General features: G+C 47.4%; 1 pseudogene; it reads right to left on the bottom strand.

The window, feature by feature from the left end:
• Nucleotides 1-4895: 4895 nt before the first annotated feature.
• Nucleotides 4896-5793, bottom strand: LOC144142916 (uncharacterized; annotated as a pseudogene).
• Nucleotides 5794-14995: the final 9202 nt, after the last annotated feature.

Genomic DNA, 14995 nt, shown 5'->3' with positions numbered 1-14995 from the left:
TACTGACGCCGCTAATATTGCAAAGTCTTTTTCTTATATGTTTTCGTTGCTGATGTTGTCCTGGTTAAATATGATCCATGGTACTTTGAAGATGATCATACGCCTTTATATTGAAGAAAAAACATGGCTATTCAGCAGCTCATTCGTTGCGTCGCTGTCTGTGAAAGGAGAATGGCTTTTTTTCACGTGTCTGAATTTTATAGTTCCAGACGTCCTATAGCATGCACCTAATATCGGCAGTAGCAAAAGGAGGCTGTCAGTGCCAGCGCACCGAACATGAGTAAGGGAGAGGATGAACAGAGACTAGCTCGCCAACCGAGAAATCCGTTCTTACCGTGCACTTTTCCAATACATGCTGGCATATTTTCAAATAGTTACTGCACAGCTTGTAGAAAACAGAAGGTAACCGTTCTAAAGCTTTTGCTCTTGTTTTATGAATGCTTTGAATGAAACCGTTTAATGACTGCTTTCGGGAACGCTGGGAGTGAGCAAAACTACCGAATTGTTTTTAACAATATTGATTTCGCATTCAGAACATTGAAGAAGTCTTAGTTTCTGGTGTTTTGTGTCCTTTCAAAATGAACTACTCTGAAACTGCACTAATGAGCCTAAAAGGCAACATACCCGATTTTAACTATGGCTTTCTTCTTAGGTAAAGCTTTATATTGCATTCAGTAGGACATTTGCATGATTATTGAAGCTTGCCTGTGCAACAAAACGTTTTTGAGTAGGCAAAATCTATATTGATATCAGGCTTCCCAAAAGGTGACAGCCGCTTCCTGAAAAGCTATGGTCCAATTGCCTAATACAGTAATCCCTCTTTGCAACGAAATCGCTTTACTAGAAATATCTCTTTATTTGAAATTTCTACTGGTCCCAACCTCAATGCATGCATTTTAAAGCGCATTACTCGAAGCGCACGAAGAGCTTGACCCGCTTAGAGCGAACTGGCGAGTGGAGGCACCGGCGAGCGGTGACGACCCAGAGGCGAGTAAAGCTGTAAACCTAACCGGTGAACCCAGGCTGTTTCCCCGGCGATGTTCTCGAGCCGGTCATGCTCGATGCGCCCCATGTGACTTCAGACAAACGGTCCAGATGCGAGGTAGGGGAAATGAATTTGTTTCAGTGATATTCATGAATGGCGTGGATGCGATGGTGCGAGGACACGGATAATCTAACCGTAGAATTAGCAGTGTCGTCCGTAACCTGGCGCCAGAAAACCCTTGTCACATCACATCACATCACATCACTTTATTACATTAAAGACCCCCCAGAGGGGGTATTACATAAGGGGCCGGAAGCAGCTACAACGAATGCAATACATATGCAGGGTGGGTATAAGTACGAACAGGGGTAACCACTACAGAAAGGAGAAGAATACATATGTAGGATCGGTATATATGTGAACAGGCGTAACACTTTGCCGAAAGAAAAAACAGGAAAAGGAGACACAGCGAGAACCAGGCGAACAAAAAGGAACAATTTTGAGTATTCAAATTGAAATGAACCGAGTGACATGTGTGAATGTTGAGTGGCACACTATGGTGGCACAATACTACCATAGTGTGCCACTCAACATTCACACAACATGCAACCCGCTTCCTTTCAATTTGAATACTCAAGAGTGTCACTTTTTGTACCCCTGGTTCTCGCTTTGTCTTCTTTTGCAGTTTTCTTCTTTCGGCAAGGTGCTACGCCTGTTAATATTTATACCGATCCTGGATATGTATTCTTTTCATTACTGTAGTGGTTACCCCTGTTCGTACTTACACCCACCCAGCATAATCCGGCTTTCTCTGGGGAGTGCCCCCACTGTGCGTGCACGTTTTCAAACGTGTTTCACATGTTGCGGGCATGCCCCACTACTCGAAGTACCCTCATTTTCCTTCCCACCCTCCGCGCGAGAGAGCTGGGAGGCTGCCCAGCTCGGCTGCTTAACCCTAGAGAGCCAACGTGCTCTCCTGGCTAGCGCCCGTGCAGCCGCGGAAGCCACAAGAGTTCGGGACTAGGGACCCCTCCTAGACATTGTAAAGGGTTGGTCCTTCAGGCCGTACCTATCTCTCTTTTGTAAATAGCTAAATAAATGTTTTTCACCACCACCACACCACTATGGTGGCAAGATCAACGGAAAGGCCATTCCAGTCGGAGGCTGCGTTAAAAAGAAAGAGGCAAATGTGGTGGTACGGGCACGTGACCGGGCGACATGAAAAGAATGGGTGGTGCGGTGAGATATGCTGGCAGGAGGCAAGATACATGGTTAGTGACCGAGTGGACTGCGATACAACTTGTGGAACAAAATGAGGCTTGAAACTCGGCGACGAATGTTAAGGTTTAAAAGATCAGATTCTTGTATAGGAGATGAAACACTCACGTTGTACGATTATCAGGAATGAATGAATCTAGCTGCTCGATTCTGAACGAATTCTAGTGTGTCGGTTAAGTATGCTTGATGAGGGCTCGAGATAGGTGACGCGTATTCAAGTTGGGTGCGAATTAAAAATATGTATGCTAGCACCTTTACATGAGGGGGTGCATGACGTAGGTGTCGTTTTAAGAAACCAAGCCATCTGTTAGCTGATGATATGATAGTGGTAATATGTGCGCGCCACGATTAATCGTCGCTCAAAGTGACTCGCAAGTACTTATAAGTGATGACATTTTCTCATGCAACTTTACGGATTTGATAAGAATAGTTGAGGGGGTTGCGGCGAAGGTGAAAAAAGAGGGACTTGCGTTTATTAGGGTTTAGTGTCATAAGCCAACGATTGCACCATTTAAGTACATGATTAATATCATCTTGCAATGCAAATTGAGCGGGTGTGTTAGTAACGGTACGGCATACTACGCAATCGTCCTCAAACATACGAAAATTCCTCGATACATGGAAAGGTATATCGGTAATGTATAATAGGAATAATAAGGGGTCGAGAACACATCCTTGCGGGACGCCTGGCGTTACTGCCCGCGGGTACCAGTTATGTTCATTACCAGTACAAATTGGGAACGATTAGTCAAAAATGCAGACTCCAAGTTAAAATTTTAGGGTTTAAGTTTAATTTCAAAACTTTTAACATCAGGCGGTAGTTGGGTACTTTGTGGAATGCTTTTGCAAATTCTAGAAAGATGGCGTCGGCATGTATATTATTGTAAAGGTTAGCGTGCAGGCCATGAACTAAAAGGGCAAGTTGTTTCACATGAAATATTTTTTTCATATCCGTGCTGTGCTTGATGAAAAACGTTATTGGAACAAGAAGTGCATGATTTCGGTGTAAATGACGTGTTCTATGAGCTTGCATGGCACGGTTGTTAAGAAAATGGGGCGATAATTAGGCGGACATGATATACAACCTGATTTCAAGACTCGCATGACCTTTCCTGTTTTCCAGTTGATTGGTAGGTTACCTGTGGATAATGGCTGACAGAAGAACAGTGACAAATATATGGCAGATATGTGTTTGATATTTTTAAGAACTTTTGCGTTAATATCGTCTGATCTCGCTGAGGAAGAGATTTTTAGTTTGTCCATCAACAATATTTTTCCTGCAGCGATAAAATCAATACTGACCATTACAGAGACGATGCTAGACGGAAAAATCGGAAGGAGACTGTTAGTTTCGTTTGTGAACTTGGAAGCGAATTCTGCGTTGAATAATTCTGCGCATTCAGAATCCCTAACTTCCCTCCGGAAGGATTATTCAAAATAATAACTGGCATTTTCTTAGGCCTAATCACCTCCCAAAGCTTCCTAGTGTTCTTTACAAAAATTTTCGGACGGTTAGAATGAAAAAAGGTGCTTTTTGTGGTTTGAATGGCGTTATAATAAAACGTTTCGGCTTCTTTATGCCTACCCCATGCGCTGGCGGCTGCTGCGCGTGTAGCTTCTCGAAAAAGTCGTTTATTTTAATTTTTAAGCCGCTTTAAAAGTTTGGAAAACCATAGATTTTTATCACTAGAACGGAAGTGAGTAGTGAAAATAATTTTTTTAGCTCGTTAATTTTATCTTAGAAAATTAACCAGTTATCGTTCACTGATCGTTCACTAAAGGTTGTTTCAAAATCAGGTAGGAAGGCCGCGAGTTCAGTGAATATTGCATTGCAATTCCCCATGTCGTATAAACGTATACTCTTACTGCATGATTTACGTAGTTCCAGGACGAATTCAAAAACAGCATAAACAACTTTGTGGTCTCTAATCTCGGGAAAGTGTGTAATATGTGATAAGCTTTGAGGCTTAGTTGTCAGTATCAGGTCCAGAATATTTGAAGTTTCACCAGAAGTGCGTGTAGGTTCTGTTATTGGCTGTGTCACGTTAAAATTTAGGCAGACGTTAATGAAATATTTTGTTCTGGAGTGGCCTGTGAATTATTGGTTGCCGGCATTACAATCGATTTCGGGAAATATAAAGACTCCATACAGTAGGACATACGAAGTACAATATTTAGTAGTTAGCTGGTTGAGCATATCGCTTAGATCTTGTGTGAAATCTGCGTTATTGTCCGGTGGCCGATAACACACACCTAGGAGAACTGTCTCCGGTACAGCTCGGCAGACTAATCACAGAATTTTGAGCTTGCAGTGGATATTATATCAGTGAAAAGGATAACTCTTATTGAACAGAAATAAGTACGCCCCCTGAATGCATTTGTTTCCTGTTTTTTCCGGAATACAACAAAATCTGGAAATTCGGCTAGAACCACACTATCCGTGACGTCATCCCTCAACCACGTTTCTGTGAGAACCAGTATGTTGCTGTCCGATGTCGATACAAGATTTGATACTACGTCGCGTTTTGAAATCATGCTACCTATATTAGTGATTAATACAAAGAAGGAAAGGCTAGTTTGAAATGTTGTAACATTCGCACGTTTTGTTCCTGTTTTTTTTTTTACGACGGGGCTATTGCTCTAAAATTTCGTTTACAGTTTCATATATTTCGTTGAAAACGTATGGTTTTTTACCAAGAAACAAAGTCTTGCACCACAGAGAGAGGGGTTCAGATTTGGTACTGGCAAATTCGACAAGTTGTTTTCGGGCTTTTCTAACGGATTCGGAAAGAACTTCTCCAATACTGTAGTTTGTGCCTTTCCGTTTACGTACATTCGAGTGAATTTTCTTTTCAGTTGTAAAGAAAATGAATTTGGCTGTCATAGGCCGCTGATGATCATGCGGGTGCCGACCAAGGCGGTGACCACTTTCGATTAGGTTAGGGTCAAGAGTTAGGTTTAGATGGTCCCGACAGTGGTTATTAACTATTCCTTCTGAATCTGCAAATGTTTCGGAGGGGTTCGGGTCAGGGAGGCCGTAGAAGGTGAGGTTATTTCTTCTGTACGATTTTAGGCGTCGTCAACCCGCGCCTCCATGGCGCAGATTTGACGGGCCATTTCTGCGGTGTTACCATTAATTGTTTCGAAATTCTTCCTAACTGTTAAAAAACCTTGGTAGTGAACTTTAAGCTTCGTAATACGTTTATTTAGATCAGCCATGGCTTTGTTTGTTGTTAGTAGCTCAGCTTTAAGTCCTTGCACTTCCGCGAGTAGTGTAGACGGAGCTGCAGATATCTTTTGCAATTCAAAAAGAATAAGGTTTGCAGGGAGAGGGTCTTTAGGCGGGGAGTCGTCAGGGAGAGAGTTGCGGCCGAGGTTGGACTCCACGTCCCCCGACAGAAGTAACAGAGCACAAGCGACATTCACACATTGAATGTCAAGGGCACAACAGCAATGAGGGCTCGGTAGCTGTAGCAAAAAACAATCATTATTTTTTTAGTGAAAAGGTCATGTGGTACACTAACCTTCATTCCAAAGACGAATGGGTTAGTGGACCGCGCGATGGCATAGCCACAGAGCCACAAAAATTCACGGCTGCACACCTCGGGAAATAAGTTCTCAGTGATCATGCAAAGCTCTTAGTGCAAGCCGGTCAATTTCCATGACTGCGCTTTGTACCCACAATGAGCAGTAATTGGTTTGTTTAGCTCAACAAATGAATATGACTCGCCCCGCGGCGTTCGAGGCACTTTCCAGCGCCAAACACTCGTAGCGTTCCGTGACACCAGCATGCCCGCGATAAAATTGGCGACTTCCACTGCCTCTTTTATGTGCGGCGTCCACAGCGCCATGCAATGTTTTGCCGAATTGGAGCAGGGGTTGCTCGCGCCCGGCAAGACCTTCAAACAGCCAAAGCTCACTTCCTTTTTGCACCTGAATGATGTTTTGCTTAACTGAATATATTGTGCTTTGATTCATTGCAGCTGTGGCGCAATTAGAGCTGAAATGCTTAAGCTCTTTCTCATATTGGCGCTTATATCAAAATAGCGCTGATAACAATTTTTGCCTTCCAGCAAACTTCGTTATAAAAAGGGATCACTGTACTTTCCTACTGGAGTTACAAAAAAATTTAGTGCCCCTCCACTCTGTGCAGAAGGATGACCTACAAAGCAGCGCATCTTCCACAGAGTGCAAGAAACAAAACACCTTTGTTTGTTATTTACGACTGAGCGTACTTCCTAGTCAATTACCTGAATGAAATTTGGAACCCAACCGAGCTCTATCCTAATGGACAAAGCCAGAGCGGTCTCTTTCCCTCCCGCGTCATACGCAACTTACCGTTTTTATAACATGCCAACCCAATCTTGCTGGTTTTTATAACATACCGTTTTTATAACATGCCGGCCACGTTGCACCTCAGGCCAACACAGCGCACATGTAATCAGTAAGGTTATGAAACCTATAACTGCGCCCCCCCCCCAATACTACCCTCCTCTCCCAACGCGTGCACGCATCAACCGCCAACCAGTCATGAGCGGGTGCTTCGAAGTGAAAGATACTGGCCAACATTTATCTCTAAAACGCTTTGAAGGGGGCATGAAGACAAAATACAGTATTGTTTTTTTCGAAAGAGTTCGTGTTCTACAGTGCCCCCAGCGCTCGTCCGGAAGCAAGCGATGCTTTATTACCGGCGAAATTAATCAACTTATGCTAAAATTTTTATTCTCACGCCAGAACGCGTGTTAGAACGACGTTTGCAATGGCATCGCCAGGACAGGTCTTTCAGCTCAACTTGGTGAGGAACGGAGACTTGTTTACTCTTAGCCAACCTAGATTGCTCCACCACACCGCAGTAAGCCGTTTTCTGCTTTTGGTTTGCTTTTGACCGTATTAAACCTGACTTGTTTTTTTATAGGGAAAATATTCGTTTCGTGAAATATAGTGAAACATTCTGGTGACGACGTCTTCCTTCTTCGCTTTCTCCGGTAGTAGACCGAGCTCGTGTAGGAGGCCTTGCTGTCGGTGGCGGGTACGAGTAACGCTTGCTTGGCGACTTGTACAGGGTTTAGGGTGCATGAACAGCGCACCTATACCAAGTCCCGCATCCCAAGACGACGCAGTTGTCATCAAAGAAACCAAGTTTATTGGAGCGAACTTGTGTTTCCCTAACAACTTATAGACTGCACAGGTGGCGAAGCAGCAGTCAATAAAGTGACTTGCGATTCGAGCGTCGGCGAGTCGAATACCGCGTGTCGGCTCTCCCGGCTTTTTGTCTTTCAGCGCGAGTGTTTCTCGAACTGTCGATGTATATCGATAACGATATAGATCAAAGAAGAATATTCTAGGCTATCGCTTTAGGCGAAACGCTCTCCTTATCAAAATGAGATAACCCGTACGCCATAAAACTAATGAAGGAAATATGCGCTTCGCTTGGGACACACATAACATAGCAGGGCTCCGTAGAAAGTAAAAACAAAACATAAAAAAACCCAATGCATGGTTCGCGGCATTACTCCTCTTTAACCGTGCATCGACCTGATAGTAAAATAAAATTACAGTCCGATCCAACAACAACAAAAAGTCTGTCATCTTGCCCAGTAAGTCTTAAGGCGAACCATGTGGACGAAATCGGGTCTCGTGCGCCGTCGTGATGTGCCGGAATCACCACCGGGGATCACTTTGTGCGTACGTTGGCCAACACGTCGTAAAACCAGGTAGGTTCCTAAATGGAGTCGCAGAAACTTCTCACTGAATTCTTTTCGCCTGATGCGAGTCCAAACCCACACATGATCCCCTGGTTGGTCCTCGGGGTCTCGCCGTCAGAGGGTGTTGCGTCCCGCATCGACCTGCTGTTTGTCTGTTGTACGAACTGGAGCGAGCTGGCGGGCCTCCTCCACACGCGGAAGGTGTCCTTGGACGTCGGCGTTGAGGTAGTCGTCTTCTACCTGCCGAAGCATTGCGACAAGCATCGTAGTCGGCTGTCTTCCGCAGACAAGCTCGAACGGTTTCATCTTCATAGTTGCCTGGATTGATGTCTTGCACGCAAACGTGACATACGGGAGGACTTCGTCCGAAGTCTTATCAAAATCGGCGAACATAGACAGCATATCCGCAATTGTGTTGTTCAAACGTTCCGTTAGTCCGTTCGTTTGGGGGTTGTACGCCATCGTTTTTCAGTGATCCGTGTTGCTGTAGCGCAATATTTATTGCATCAGATCCGCAGTAAAAGCCGTTCCGTGGTCCCTGATTAGGACTTCAGGGGCTCCATGTCGCAGAACAAATTGTTCACGAAGAACTTCGCGACTTTCTTTGCAGTCTCCCTGGGAATAGCGGCGGTCTCTGCGCAGCGCATCATGTAGTCTGTCGTTACGACAACCCACTTGTTCCGGGTTTGTTATGTCGAGAACGGGCAAAGGAGACACATTCCAATCTGTTGAAAGGGGCTTGATGGGACGTATATCAGCAGCAGAAGTCCGGCGGGTAACGTCGGCGGCGTTTTTCGTCGTTGGCAGTCACGGCAACTAAGAACATAGTGGGTGACGTCGGATGTAAGGCGGGGCCAGAAGTACTTCGCCTTAATTTTTGCAATGTGCGAGCTGTTCCAAGATGTCCAGAAGACGGGGTGTCATGGCACACTTCCAAACTTTCGTCACGAAGGTCTCCGGGGTTCACAAGTAGATTCGTCGTTCTCGTTCCTTGCTGAAATTTTTCTTTACAAGGACGGAGTTTTTAAGGCGAAATGCTGCAAAGTTCCGCTTGAACACTCTAGGCACGGCGACGTTGCGTCCTTCGAGGTAGTCGATCGTAACGCGAAGGTCGGGGGTGGCACGCTGCTGGGCGGCTAGGTCGCTCTCTGTCATGACTCCGAAGAACGCGCTGTCTTCTTCGGAGTCCTGTGGTGGGGTCGACGGAGGCGCGGGGCAGGCAGTCAGCGCCGGTGTGTTTCCTGCCGGATTTGTAGGCTATTGTAACATCGAAGTCTTGCAGGCGCAACCTCCACCCCCCAAGACGGCCAGAGGGGTTCTTCAAATTGGCGAGCTCACACAGCGTATTGCGGTCTGTCGCAACCTTGAACAGTTTACCATACACTATGGGCGAAATTTTGAAATGGCCCATATAATAGCCAGGCACTCTTTCTCGGAGGCATTGCTGGTTTTCTCCTCTTTCGACAGACCACGGCTTGCATACGCGATTACCTTTTCGCAACCGCTTTGCTTTTGGACGAGGACGGCACCCAAACCTATATCGCTGGTTTCCCTGGGCATTTCCGTTTCGGCGTTTTCGTCGAAATGAGCGAGCACGGGCGGGTGTTGAAGGCGTTGTTGCAGCTCGCCCAATGCTTTTTCTTGGGCGTTTTTCAGGCCAAACGGGTGCTATCTTTTGTGAAGCACGTGAGTGGCTCTGCAATGCGTACGAAGCCTTCGACGAAGCGCCGGTAGTATGCGCAAAGTCCGAAAATTCTTCGCACGCCCTTCTTGTCTTTCGGACTTAGTAAATTTGCAATGGCGAAAGTTTACGCCGGGTCAGGTAGGATTCCCGCGGCGTTGACGACCTGTCCCAAAAACTTGAGTTCCTTGTAAGTGAACAGGAAGTTTTTGGGCTTAAGCGTTAACACCGACGAGCGAATAGCCTCGAGTACAGACTCCAACCATCACATACCACAAAGTCGTCGAGGTATACGAGGCACGTGTGCCACTTCGGCCAGCTAGCACAGTGTCCATGGCTCTTTGAAATGTTGCTGGCGCCGTGCACAGCCCAAAAGGAATCACTTTGAACTCGTATAGGCCGTCCGCGGTTATAAATGCAGTCGTCTCTCGGTCTCATTCGTTCGCTTCAATTTGCCAGTAACCGGTCTTCAGGTCCATCGATGAGAAGTAGTTCGCATGACAGAGGTGGTCGAGGGCGTCGTCGATTCGTGGCAGGAGATACAAGTCCTTTTTGGTGATTTTGTTCAGCCACCGGTAGTCAGCGTAAAACTTTATTGTGCCGTCCTTTTCCTTCACGAGTACGATCGGTGCAGCACAGGGGCTTTTTGATGGCTGTATGATGTCGTAGCTGAGAATGTCGTCCACTTGTCTCTTGTCTCCGGCTGGCTTCCCGCTCGTGTTAAGACACGCGGTACAGTGACTGTCGGGTAAGTCGGGCTCCATCTTCGGTTTGCATTCGGCGCTTCGCTAGAGGTGTCTGACGTAATTTTAAGTTCGACGAACATTATCCACTGTTACGACGCAGGAAAACCAATAATATGTTATGTTCTTCTTGGGGTGGCGCCGGATTCACGTCGAAGAGATGCGGAAGCTTGATTGTAACTTCGAGTGCGCTTTCAAAGTCGGCGGCCCCGATGACATCACTTTCTTCTTGCGTTTCTTCCAGGAACGCAATTGCAGTGCCCTTGTGTAAATGCTGGTATTCCTCGGTGAAATTATTGATCAAAAAATGGGAATGGCATTGCCTAAAGCGCAATGCCTCTTCCGACAGACACACCGCAGTTGAGAAGCAACCTTTGGTCACTCTCTATATAGTGTGGATGTCAGAAGCAGCATCCTCATAGTAGACGGTGATCATCGCGCTTGCGGGGCGTGGCAGAGTGACGTGATCGTCGGTGATTCTTACAGCGTAACAGTGCTCGGGGTTCGGTACCGGTTCCGTGGAGTGATCGGAGGAAAACGTTACTGACTTGTCCTGTAGATAAATTATTGCACAGTTGTCCGTAAAAATTTTATTCCAAGAATTGCGTCGCGGGAGCAGCTAGGCAAAATGACGAACGCGGCAGGGTTTGTGGAGCCGTCTGTGGTGATGCGTGTTGTGCACGTTCCACTTGGCGTTACGAGATGGCCTCCTGCTGCGCGTATGTAGGGTCTGTCCCATGTGTTCATAACTTCCTTCAGCTTAGATGCAAATAACCCACTCATAATGAGTAGTCGGCTCTGGTGTCTATGAGGGTGATAAATCAAAATCCTCGATGGACAGCTCGACGTCGGACGCCGGCTTCCTGAAGTTGCGGGTACGTCGGGGCGTCGTATTTGGGCTTGTACGTGTTGTCGGTCGGGAACTGTGCGTCGTTGTTGTCGTCGGGTTCTCACCAGCAGACCCGGTCATGTCCGGAATGCGTCGCACTATTAGGTTGTCGTCGTGTTTGAGAGTCACAACAGGTTTAGTTAGATCGGGTCGTCGGGTTACGGGTATGGTGTTCCGTGCGCCCTTGCGTAGTTGGAGCGTTTTCGTTTTTACGCGGTTGTGCAACTTTACCACCAATGCTTCTACTTTTCACTACATGGGCTGGGGGTGCTTCCACGTTCGAAGTCGGCATTGCTACGGCGGTTAGGCGACTCGTATGCGAAGAGCGACGGCGAACGTTTGAAACAAGCTGGGCCACCGCTGGTTTAGATAGATATTTGTCGATCTCACTTGGTCGTTGGCTAAGAAGGGGGCGAGGTACGTCGACGGAGAAACCAGGCAGTCCGAGTCTCTTGCATGGGCAGTGACAACAGATGTGGTCGTCCTCTCCGCAGTGGTAGCACAGAGGACGATTATCGGGAGTTCGCCATACGTCTCTCTTCCTCGGCGTCTGGTTTCGGTGTACTGGTGGTCGGGCGAGCGACAGTGGGCAGAGGTACAGCGGGCCATCTTGAAGATGGGTTGGAGCAGGGCGGGGTTTACGAACAGCTGCGGAGTAGGTCATAGCGTGTCGTTCGCGGGGGCTTCTGATGGGTTAGAAGTCCCCAGTGCCTGTTAGAGTTCTTCTCGCATCACGTCAGTCAGGGAGGTGACTTTGGGGTTGCAGCGTCGTTGGATATAGTTTCCGAAGCTCATCACTGACGACTACGTGGGTTTTTCCCCGTTCGTCTTTCGTTGCGAATCCAGGGACGTTGAAGAGGTTCGCCATACACACGTTGGGTGGTTGATCATACTGCCTCGAGCTTATGTCGAGGGTCCTCTCGATCATGGAAGCTTCAGTCACGAATTCAGCTACGGGTTTAGGGGGTTGCGAATGAGTCCAGCGAAGAGCTCTGGTTTAACGCCCCGCATGAGACAGCGCAGCTTGTTTTCTTCTGCCATTTCGGGATCAGCTCATCGGAACAGCATATTCATCTCTTCAACAAACACTACAACATCTTTGTTGGGGTGTTGGATTAGCGACTCCACCAACAGCTCGGCGCGTTCTTTACGCACGACAGCTGTGAAAGTATCAAAATACCGTTTTGAACATGCTCCGTGATGTTAGCGAGGTCTCAAGATTTTCTAACCAGACTCGAGCGGAGTGTTGGATGTAGAAAAACGCTTGCCTCGCGGTTTTTTCATCATCCCACCGGTTGAAAATTCGAACCCGTTCCAGCTTCGCGAGCCACTCTTCTGGCTCTGCACTTGGCAAACCTCGGAATGAGGGAGACTCCTGAGGTTGCAGCAGAACAATGGGAGAGTTGGCTTGGTTGACCATCGTGCTTGTCGCGATGTCTTCCTTTTTCACTTTCTCTGGTAGTAGACCTAGCTCGTGTGGGAGGCCTTGCTGTCGGCGGCGGGTACGAGTGGGGCTTGCTTGGTGACTTGCACAGGGTTTCGTGTGCATGAACACCCCACCACCCCCAGATGTCACGCAGCCAAAGACGACGCAGTTGTCTTGAACTAAAACATGGGGTTTGGAGCGAACTTGAGCTCCCCAAACAACTCAAACACTGCCCAGGCGGCCAAGCAGCAGTCGACAAAGTGACTTTCGCAGGCAAGCGTCTTCGAGTCGAATACCGGGGCGTCTGCACTGCCGGGTCGTTATCTTTCGGCCGGCTTTTTATCTTTCAGCCACATACTCAGTTTTAATTAAAATGTCCATTAAGTGCTGCAGTCATCTTTGTTTACTTCTGCAGTCACATTTTTACTACCAAGAGGGTGCAAAGGTTGGCAATTCGAACGGGAGGAAAAATGCAGAACCCTGGTCTAGATCCTCTAAGGAGTGGCAGAAATGCAGTCATAAGTGTTAAAGGCTCCCCATTAAAATTTTTAGTTTGATAGCAAGGCTTTTCTTCTCGTCTTATCAGTGAACTTCGATTCCTTATTTCTTGACGCCAATCTTGTAAATGGTGAAGAGGCAACACTCATTGAAAGGTAAAAAAAGAATTGAAATATAGAACACGACACAGCATTCTATTTCTGGATATTTCTGGAGTCGTTTTGGTTGCGGGGAAAAGTCAAGTTAATACAGCCATTTTAATTTCGTGAATGCTATGAGGCTAGTGAAAAGTGAATGGGGTGCTGAGTATATACCGGGTGAAGATGTCGAGGGCGCTGCTCGCGTGGACGAGATGCGTATTCATCTTGTACATACCATGTTGTGTGAATGTAGAAGTTCATAAACTGTCAAGCAAGAATCAAAACGACAATGAGCTACACCACGAGAGATCATTGTGCAGGCTGCGTGTTGGGACCCCACACATTTATTCTACGGCCGTTAATGAGTTCTAACGTGCCACGCCAGATTCCGTTAAGCAACAAAGACGCATCCCTCTAGCCCTGCGAGATTGCATCCGAGTGGCCCCAATCCCTCGAAATATGCGCGCCAACTACCACATTGGCCGCCGGGCTTCTCGGGCTCGAGCCCTTACTGCGCGATACGGGAACGACCCCAGCGCCCTGTACACCAATGCTACCCCCTACCCTGCGCGCGCCGGACACGTAGCCTGTGTAGGGACACATACTGGCCAATGCATCAATGCCGCTACTACTCGAGCAACCTCAATCGATGTCGCTGAAAAATAGCCATTGCCCTGGCCACCACTTCCCGCTCTCAACCAGTTACTATCCTCACCGATTCACAGACAGCAAGCCGAAACTACCAGATTGGCCACATTTCATTATCAGCCCTACTCATCCTCCGAAACTGTTCGACAATCCCCGATATCTGCATCGTCTCGGCTCCTGGACACGCCGCCATCCCCGGCAATGAAGCGGCTCACGCCGCGGCTCGCGATATATTACACCGAGCTATTGCCGACGTTGGCCAATGTTTACCCCCTCACGATCAACTCCACCCAGTCAGTGGCTACACGGAGATTCTCGCGCATTACCAGCAAACTCGCCGTCGTCTCCCACCACCACACTGGCGCCTCTCCAGAGAGGAAGCTACAACTTGGCGACGTCTCCAAACAAATACCTACCCACATTGCACCCGCCTCCACCTCATCTTCCCCACCCAACAACCTTCCCTCTGCGCTTACTGTCCCCAGCCTTGCACCCTCAACCACATCATATGGGAGTGCCAATGAACTCCAGACTTGCCCCCCGTTTCCAACCCAACCGTAGAGCAGTGGAGGGCTTCCCTGGCCAGCCCGGACCCGGATATCCACCTTAAGTTGGTGACCCGAGCACGGACGGCCAGCCAAAGTCAAAGCATCCCGGACTAGGGACGCCTTCCACGGACCGAGGCCCGCAGATCAGCCTCTCCTGCAGAAATAAGAAATATTTCTCTCTCTGTCTCTCGAATTCAAGAGAAGTATCGCCCAGTTAAAAGGAGGTAGGTTGTTCCTTATTTGTGCCAGATGTTTGAAGCCTGGGTTGCGAGAAAAAAACTGACAGTGAGATGTTATAGAGCTTTTTACGCTACTGAATAACCGAGAAACGCGTGGGTCATTGCTGCGTAATGGCAGAAAAAAAACCTGTGGCGTTATTTTATGCTTGCAGATATTTTTTTGAAAGCTGTAAAATATTCTCGCTATGGCTTTTAACTACTAGGTGTCCTATGGC

Source organism: Haemaphysalis longicornis, unplaced genomic scaffold (genome assembly GCF_048455015.1).
Source record: "Haemaphysalis longicornis isolate Haplotype H1 unplaced genomic scaffold, Haemaphysalis longicornis Haplotype H1 scaffold_6, whole genome shotgun sequence".
Classification (NCBI taxonomy): domain Eukaryota; kingdom Metazoa; phylum Arthropoda; class Arachnida; order Ixodida; family Ixodidae; genus Haemaphysalis; species Haemaphysalis longicornis.
Note: the sequence above shows the minus strand (reverse complement) of the source record. Positions and strands in the feature narration are given on the sequence as shown.